The 9,954-nt window shown below is 38.0% G+C and overlaps 1 pseudogene; it reads right to left on the bottom strand.

The window, feature by feature from the left end:
* LOC129670944 (PHD finger protein 6-like) overlaps positions 1 to 9,578 on the bottom strand; it is a 33,517-nt pseudogene extending 23,939 nt beyond the window's left edge.
* Between the last annotated feature and the right edge of the window lie 376 nt (positions 9,579 to 9,954).

Genomic DNA, 9,954 nt, shown 5'->3' with positions numbered 1-9,954 from the left:
TTCTTTCTTTCTTTCTTTCTTTCTTTCTTTCTTTCTTTCTTTCTTTCCTTCCTTCCTTCCTTCCTTCCTTTCTTTCTTTCTTTCTTTCTTTCTTTCTTTCTTTCTTTCTTTCTTTCTTTCTTTTGTAACACAGTCTGTTAGGGATAAACTCCAGAGCATCATACATTCCAAGCAAGCTGCTTAACACTGAGATACACTGCCAGCCTCTACTTATAATTTCCCACAAAAGATTCTTGAGTCAGTTCTTCAGTGAAGAAAATTAGTAAAATTTTTATACAGGCTTTTCAATCATACTTTATCACCTCAGAGTATTTTGTTCTTATTGTTTATCCAGCCTATTTCCAACAAGGTCGGAAAAGGACACTGGATTCCTGGAGTTGGAGTCTCAGGCAGATGCGAAGTGCCTGATGGGGATGCTAGGAACCAAACATTAGATATCTAGAATATCATCAAATGCTCTTAATCTCTAAGCCATCTCCCTAACCCTCTACTCTCCTTTGTAAACAACCAAAATAAGTTTTAGAGAAAATTCATTTATGTATGCGTGTACCTGCTTATTTACATTCAATGTGGAATTTATATCTAACCACTATTCTAATTGTACATATTTGTGGAATACAACTTAATAACTAAATACATGTATACAATATGTTGTGTCCAATTATGGTTAACATGTATCTACTAAACCATTTCTTTTAAATATTTTTGTTTTATTTTTATTTTTTATTTTTGGTTTTGGTTTTTGAGACATGGTTTCTCTGTGTAGCCTTGGCTGCCCTGGAACTCGTTTTGTAGACCAGGCTGATCTAGACCTCACAGAGTTCCGCCTGCCTCTGCCTCCCTGAGTGCTGGGATTAAAGGCGTGCACCACCACCACCACTATCTGGCTTTCTTTAAAATGTTTTAATTAGCATATAATAATTATGATGAATATATATCACAGGGATATTTTAATGCATGTATATAATGACTGTGTTTCTAACTAGCAGCTTAAAGTATTTTTATTAATGTGGAATTCAGATGTAAAAATAGTATGGTTGATTATTAGGAAAGAAGAGTATAAAAGATCAGAAAGGGTCAGTGCCTTTCTCTTTGATCACCTCCCCCTCGGGGGGGGGGGTACAGCCTTGCCAGGCCACAGAGGAAGATGATCCAGCCAGTCCTGATGAGACCTGATAGGCTAGGGACAGATAGAAGGGAAGGAGGACCTCCCCTATCAGTGGACTAGGGGATGGGGCATAGAGGGAGAAGAGGGAGAGGAAGTGGGTCTGTGAGGAGATGAGGGAGGGGGCTACAGTCAGGATACAAAGTGAATAAATTGTTAAATAAATAAATAAAATTTTAAAGGGTCAGAAACGGAACCAGTTTTAATATTTATGCCAGTAATTAAGTAAATCAATTTTTCTAAAGATTTATTTTATTTTTCTTTTTTTAAATTTTTTTGACCATGAATGGAGTTTATTTTAAATACTGTATTTTAAACAACATAAAATATACATACAATTTTTAGCAATGTTTTTTATCCTTAAAGTACTATATTTCTCTTCCAAAAATAATTTTTTTCTTTTTTTATGTGGAATTTTTTTAATTTTTTATTAATTACACTTTATTCATTTTGTATCCCCCCATAAGACCCTCCCTCCTCCCCTCCCGATCCCACCCTCCCTCCCCTTTCTGCATGCATGCCACTCCCCAAGGCCACTGATAAGGGAGGTTCTCCTCTTCTTTCTGATCTTAGTCTATCAGTTCTCATCAAAAGTGGCTGCATTGTCCTCTACTGTGGCCTGGTAAGGCTGCTCCCCCCTCAGGGGGAGGTGATCAACGAGCAGGCCAATCAGTTTATGTCAGAGGCAGTCCCTCTTCTCATTACTAATTAACCCACTTGGACACTGAACTGCCATGGGCTACACCTGTGCAGGGGTTCTAGGTTATCTCCACGAATAGTCCTTGGTTGGAGTATGAGTCTCTGGGAAGTTCCCTGTGTTCAAATTATCTTGTTCTGTTGCTCTCCTTGTGGAGTTCCCGTCCCCTCCAGCTCTTACTATTTCCCACTTCTTACATAAAATTCCATTTACTCTGCCCATCAGTTGGCCATCAAACTCAGCATCTGCTTTTACAGTCTATACTGCAGAGGCTTTCAGAGGCCCTCTGTGGCAGGTTCCAAAGTTATTTCCTGTTTTCTTCTGGCTTTCAGAGGCCCTCTGCAGCAGGTTCCGAGGTTGTTTCCTATTTTCTTTTTCTTCTGATGTCCATCCTCTTTGCCTTTCAGGATGGGGATTGAACATTTTAGTTAGGGTCCTCTCTTTTGCTTAGTTTGTTTAGATGTACAGATTTTAGTGAGTTTATTCTATGTTGTATGTTTATATGAGTGAGTATATACCATGTGTGTCTTTTTGCTTCTGGGCTAACTCACTCAGGATGATCCTTTCCAGGTCCCACCATTTACCTGCAAATTTCATGATTTCCTTATTTTCATTGCTGAGTAATACTCCATTGTATAGATGTACCACAGTTTCTGCATCCATTCTTCAGTTGAGGGGCATCTGGGCTGTTTCCAGCTTCTGGCTATTACAAATAAAGCTGCTACAAACATGGTTGAGCAGATGTCCTTTTTGTGTACTTGAGCCTCTTTTGGGTATATGCCTAGGAGTGGTATGGCTGGATCTTGAGGAAGCGCTATTCCTAGTTGTCTGAGAAAGCGCCAGATTGATTTCCAGAGTGGTTGTACAAGTTTACATTCCCACCAGCAGTGGAGAAGGGTTCCCCTTTCTCCACAACCTCTCCAGCATGTGTTGTCCCTTGAGTTTTTCATCTTGGCCATTCTGATGGGTGTAAGGTGAAATCTCAGGGTTGTTTGATTTGCATTTCCCTAATGGCTAATGAGGTTGAGCATTTCTTTAAGTGCTTCTCTGCCATTTGATATTCCTCTACAGAGAATTCTCTCTTTAGCTCTGTTCCCCATTTTTTAAGTGGATTACTTGGTTTGCTGGTGCCCATAGAAGCCAGAGGCATCAGAGCCCAGGAAGTACAAAGCGTGGCAGTTGGAAACTCATCTCAGATCCTCTACAAGAAGTCTTCTATTTCTCCAGCTCCTAGATAAGTCTTTAAATGATCAATTTCCAAAGCCCAGCATGGTGGCACATGCCCTTAATCCCAATATTTTTGGGAGACAGATGCAGCTGACTGTGAGCTCAAGGCTAGCTTGATCTACATAGTAAGTTCCAGGATAGCCTGGGTTACATAATGGAGTCCCTGTCTCAAAAGGATCAGCTCCTTAAAATATCAGTATTTAATCCATTTTGAACATTTGTTCAAAACATTTGTTTTGAACAGAACAGTCTTAGAAGCTAACAAAAATTTAAAGATTGAATCCAAGCCAAATGAAAACATGGGATAATCTGAAATTGAACCAAATGTATTTTATACTGCTAGTCAATATATCAAAACCATCTGTTTGAAAAGGTTTGGCCCAAAAGCTGTAGACATGGCTCAACAGTTAAGAACACTGTTTAGTTGGTTTTCCTGAGGACCTTGGTTCAATTCCCAGCACCCACACAGCAGCTCACAACTGTCTGCAACTCTAGTTCCAGGATATTTGTTTTTTATTTTTTTTTTAATTTTTCTTTTTAGTTACATTTTGTTAACTCTGTGTCCCAGCTGTATCCCGCTCCCTCATTCCCTCCCCAACCCCACACTCCCTCCCTGGTCTCCTCCCTGCCCCTTTCTAAGTCCCCTGATAGGGGAGGACCTCCTCCCCTTTCATCTGACCCTGTTTTATCAGGTATCTTCAGGGCTGGCTGCAAAGTCCTCCTCTGTGGCCTAACAGACTGCTCCTCCCCTGGGGGGGGGGGTGTCAAACAGCCTAGTTCCAGGATATTTGACACCCTCTTCTGACCTCCATTTTCACCAAACACACACAGACTTACCTTCAGGCAAAATACCCACACACTTAGCATAGAATACAATTTAAAAAAGAAAAAGAAAATGTTTGACCCAAGTCAAAATTCAACTTGAGAGCCAACTTGCCCATCTCTTTTAAAGACCAAATGCAACCTAACCTAAACATAACTAACTAAACTAGTTTTGTAAATTTAAGTGGAAACAAACTATAAAATAACTTGATAAGCTCCTAGTTTAAATTTAGTTACTTATAAAGATGTCTATTTTTTTTTTTCTGGAAAAAGCATAGTATGTCGCTTCTTTCACAGTGGAAGATGTGTTTTTAAATTCCCAGTGGATACACAAAACCAGAAATAATACTAAATGTGGTTTTCTCTACACATGCCTACTCATGATAAAGTCTGACTTATAGAGTTGGACACAGGAAAACATTAAGCAACAACTATTAATAAAACATAATATACTGTAATCAGGCCCGATTAATGTATATATTAATCAAACTGATTTAAAACTTGCTTAATTTTTGGACACTTCCATTTGGATGATGACAGCCCAGAAGTAGCTGAAACCATGGAAAGCAAAATCATGGATAAAGCCAGCACAGTGTGTTGAAATTTTACCAGAATGAATGCTGATCCAAAGCACATTAGTATTCCTGGGTTCACACTGTGATAGCTAATGGGAGCAAGAATCCCAATTACTGCCTACACGGGGACATGTTACCCTTACCATTCCTTTCTAACGTGACTTAAGTTTTCAATGTATACTTCATAAGATTTCTGGGGTAATTTTTTTCTTTGAAAATTTAGCTATTTCATCCACTGGCTTGATTGATCTAATGACATTCCAAAATATAAAAATATTTAATAAGACCTATCTTAAGGAAAAACTTAGTAGAGGACTATTGACTCATATTTTATTCTTATTTCTTCCTGAAACATAAAAGTGGCTAATGAAACATACCTTCAGAGTTATGCGCAGTCTCCTTGTGTTTTCAACAATAAACGCTGGGGGGGGGATACAAAATTATAAACAATGCAAACTAAATCCATTTTTCTATTTTAAAAAATGAGCAGTACAGTCCACCCCATTCATTAAATGAATTCATTTTTTTTAAATCTCACTGTTACACTTCCTAAATAATTTCTGTAACCATTACATATCAAAAAAGCCCTAATAGTGATGATGAAATGCTTTGAAATGAAATGGGGAGGGGGGAACTTTTAAAGCCTGAAGGAAAGTGTGACTGCTTTAAAACAAAGCAAAGTGAAAGAGTTTCCTGTAAATTCCCTGTGAAGGTTTCTGTCGGATCTGATCTTTATCATGCAATGCATAGTGGTAGTGGTATGTCCTGGGGCAGGTTTTCATATCACAGCCAATAGTTGCTCCAGGACAAAGAACACATCTAGAGAAAAACAACAAAACAATATTGAAATGTAATTCTGCTAATATGGTTACAAACAGGGTAGGAACATTCCAGTTTCTGTGAAGAAAAACAAGCTGCTTATTGAAAAACATCTAATTCATGTTATTTTCCTTATTTTGTCCCCTAAAATTAATTTGAATAAAATTCTGGTGTTAACTTTTTTAACTGACAAAATATACAGGATGTTATAAATATTTCATATTTCACTGTGGTCAAGGAAACATTGGAAATACTCTAAATCATGGATTTGAGCTATATATAAATGAAAGTATAAAAGAGATAGACCTCTTTTGTAATCCAGAACTTCCTATATACAAGCAAGTAGGTAAAATATCTCATGAGAATTTTTTCCTTAGAATTTCTACTTAAATCAGTCTGAGGGCTAATAATAAAGCTCAGTGGTATCCTGCTGTCCAGTCACAACACTGAAATTTTTTTTGAAATCAGATTTAAATGAAGATTTATTAAACAAATGAGGAAAATCGTTACAGATTTAAATGAAAACTTTTGAGAAAAACTTCCCTATACTACTTGGAAACCTGATAAATCAAATGGATGTTAGGCCAGTAGAGAAGATAAAGGAATTATATAGTAGTTTTCATACCTTGAGTTGAGAATATTTTATACTTATCTTCTGCATTATGAATTCAAGCCAACAGAAAAAAGAAAAGATTCTTTCAACTCAATACATCTCACATTCTGAACATATTAGATAGAAATTAACCAGCTCATGCTGTATATTTAGAAAGCAATTCTTTTCTAAAAGTACATAAGAATCGTTATTAATTGTTTTGGTTCACAAAACAGTGCAGTGTACCCACTGGGTTTTTAATGTTCCATCTCCTAAGCCATAAATGCCAAATCAAATGAATCACAGTAAGGTAAAACTGAAATCTTTATTTTGTTTCCTGGTTGCCAGATACCTTGCTTTAAACTCTGGTTTCAATACTCAGGAGACCAAGGCAAGAAGATTAACTTTCAGACCAGCTTGGGCTACATTACTGAGGTTCTAGCTCCCAAAAGCAAAACCAAGATCAAATAACAAGCAAACAAACAAAAGATACTTATGATTCTAAAGTTTGGGCTACTTTATCCCTGAGCAATGTTGATGTACTAAGAATCTAATATAAATTCCAATAACATTTCTCATATTTCCCTAAAGAAATCATTTTTAAAAATACATGTAAGTAAAAAAAAAAATACTCTCAATATAGGTACTTCCCAGAAAACACGAGGGCTACTATCTACGATTAATATGCAAGAAATAACCCATTTCTTCAAATGAGTACTGAGACTCGAACTAATTACAATAAAAAGAAACACTGTGCTAATGGGGAAAAGCAAGATCACAGAGCACTTGCTCAACAAGTGTGAGGCCCTAGGTTTAATTTCCAACTCCACCAAAATGAATAAGTTATTTTTAAAAGTATCAGGAATAGTGTAGCCAATGTACTCCGTGCCTGTCTCAACTGAGAAGGCAAAGGAAACCAAAATATACAAGTATTTTTGTGGGGACTGTAAACTCAGATCTGTCCAAAGAAAGTGGTCTAAGCAGTTATGGTAATAGAAACCCAATTTCATAAATAATAATAGGAAGCAACACAGGAAGATCGTGTTTATAAAACAATCAAAAGCTTATTTTGTTCTCAGTTCTAGTCAATGAAAAATATAACAAAATAGCAGTAAAAATATTTTAGAGTAGAAATTACTTGTCAAGATTCAGAACTGAATTTCTTTGGGACTTTGGGTTTTGGGGGAGAGTGTTTGTTTTACCTTTAAAAAGGTTTCCTTTTTTTATGTATATGGGTGTTTGTGTGTCCATGGAGGTCAGAAGAGTACATTCAAATCTCCTGGAACTGGACTTAGACATGGCTATGAGCCTCCATGTGGGTTGAGCTGGCTGGAGATTGAACCAGGTTCCTCAGAAAGAGCATCGAGTGCTCCCACCCACTGAGCCATCTCTCCAGCCATCTCCATCTCTCACTTGTTTTACTTTTTTAGATAAGGTCCCACTATGTAGGCTGGTCCAGCCTCCAACTGACAACCCTCTTGTGCCAGCCTACCAAATGCTAGGATTTTAGGTTATGCCCCTCTTATACTTCTCACTGTGTTGTCCTAATAGTCTATGCCCAACCCCTGAAATAATTTATTTCCCTGAACTCCTTTGGGACAGGATACATATCATCTTCATCTAGGCTCTTGTATTTTTGCTCCCTGTTTAGCTATTTTTTGTTTATAAATGGATAGATTTTACCTAACCATTCTTTCTATATTATTTTTATAACACTAGAGAAGGACCCCAGGCCTTTATGGATGACAGGCCAACACTCTCCTACTGAATATTAACTCCAGCCCTAGACTGAATACATTTGAAAACTAAGAAAGTATCCAATAAATGTGTTGATTCTAAGTCAATTCTGTTGTTGAAAATTGGCACATCTCATATCACATTTTTTTTTTCTCATCCATGTTTCACTTGTTTTTTTAATTGCAGACTTAGGCTGGCAAGATAGCTCAGCAAGTTAAGGTGCTTGTCTGGTTACCTGAATTCAACCCCCTAAAACCTACAGAAATGTGGATGGGGAGGGGCCTGGAGAGATGGTTCAGTGGTTAAGAGCATTGACTGTTCTTCCAGAGGACCAGGGTTCAATTCCCAGTACCCACATGACAGCTCATAATTGTCTGTAACTCTAAGTTCTGCCACATACAGCATACATACAGCCCAAACACCAATGCACATAAAATAAAAATAAATAAGTTGTTGTGGAAGGACTCCACAAAGCTGTCCTATAACCTACATAAGTGTGCTATGGCGTGTACACACACACTTAAAAATTGAAGACTTTACCTAATTACCTTCAGGTATTTCTCTAAAAACCAGGCAGTAGGATTTCACGTTTGATGGCAACTTGAGTTCACGGTTAGTATGAGCCGCACTGAGACCCTTACTCGGAAACAGTAACTAGAGAGATGGTTCTGTGGATGAGAACTCTGAACTCAGGTTCAGGCCTCAGGATCCACACAGTGGTTCATAATAATCTGTACCTCTACTTTCAGGGGATCCAATACTCTCTTTTGACTTCCAATGGAACTGTACAACAGGCACAACACTCACACACATCAAGAATAACTTACAAACTGTATGACTCAAGACTGGGAAAAGTGAATTTGAGGACAATTCGGTTCAAAGAACACAGAATATAGAGTGGAACAGATTAGTTCTTCTAGAAACAAAATTGAGAGCTTAGAGATAAATATCATAATTAAAGAAGCTGGGAAAGAAGATTGGTGGGTAGAACCATTTCTGAAACGCTGTGGCAAATTCAAATAAAAGACAGGTCTTTTCAAGAAAAGAAAAGAGAAAGGAAGGAAGGTAAAAGTAAAAGACTTAGAAAGAAAGGGAGAATCACTATCCTTTGGGGACTTGGCTGCTGGTAGGTTCCCCATACCTCAGTAAATGGCCTCACACATATGCACATATGGACAGCAATAACTGGACTCGAGACTAGTAATAACAAAATTAAGGCCAAGAAGTTAGCAGGGTGACAAGGTGAGGGCCATTAGGAGGAGCTGGAGGGAAGGAATGGTTGATGCATATGATAAAAAATGTATAAATGTATGAAATGTTCAACTATTGAAAAAAAATGGAGCTGGAGAGGTGACTCAGAGATTAAGAGTACCAGCTGCTCTTCCAGAGGTCCTGAGTTCAATTCCCAGCAACCACGTGGTGGCTCACAACCATCTATAATGAAATCTGGTGTCCTCTTCTGGTGTGCAGGTGTACATGCAGACAGAATAGTGTATACACAAAAAAGAAATAAATCTTTTAAAAAAAGAGTTTACAGCTCATTTAAAAAATTAATTTAGAAGAGGGTTGGACACGGTGGCACATGGCTTTTAATTTCAGCACCAGGGAGGTAGAAGCAGGGCAGGCAGATGTCTTTGAGTTCCAAGCCAGCTAGGGCTACAAAATGAGACCCTGTCCCCATCCCACCTCCCCCCCCCCAAAAAAAAAGAAAAAAAAAGAAAGAAAGAAAAAGAAAAAGAAAAACTAATCACACAAAAAGAGACGAAACTAGAACCAACCATCACCACCACCATCATCACAACAAGATGAACCTTAGTACCGGTACCCAGTACCTGCCATTACAGAAAACATTTGCTCTGCAATTTGCCACAGTCCTTACTGCCATTTGCCAGTCTTCCACTACTTGTCCTCCAGAAGAAGACTGTCAGCTGCCATTTTCATCATGCTTTCAATGTATCCCTGGTGCTTTAGAATATGGGAAAATAAAAACTAATGTGACAGGAACATGGTTTTCAAGAACAATGGTGGCCTTTCTCTGCTTGATGTGGGGCGGCAGCTGACCAACCTACCAAATACTCTCTTGAGAGCTAATTTCCTTTCCTCCAATGTAGGTATACATGTTAATTCTCAGGTTACTCTGCTTGCATCCCATTCCATGTTCTTGTTTTAAAACCGCAAAAACATTGTCACTGATAATACTTTTTCTTTTACCCTAACCCCTCTTCAGCTTGCTCCTGGAAAAGGTGAGCAACCTCAATTATGAATCTCCAGCGCCAAAGTTGGAGAGTTTGGGAAAGGAAGTCCTGTCACAGAGAATTTT

Source organism: Psammomys obesus, unplaced genomic scaffold (genome assembly GCF_907164565.1).
Source record: "Psammomys obesus unplaced genomic scaffold, mPsaObe1.curated_primary_1811, whole genome shotgun sequence".
NCBI lineage: Eukaryota > Metazoa > Chordata > Mammalia > Rodentia > Muridae > Psammomys > Psammomys obesus.
This window is presented reverse-complemented; position numbering and strand designations above follow the sequence as displayed.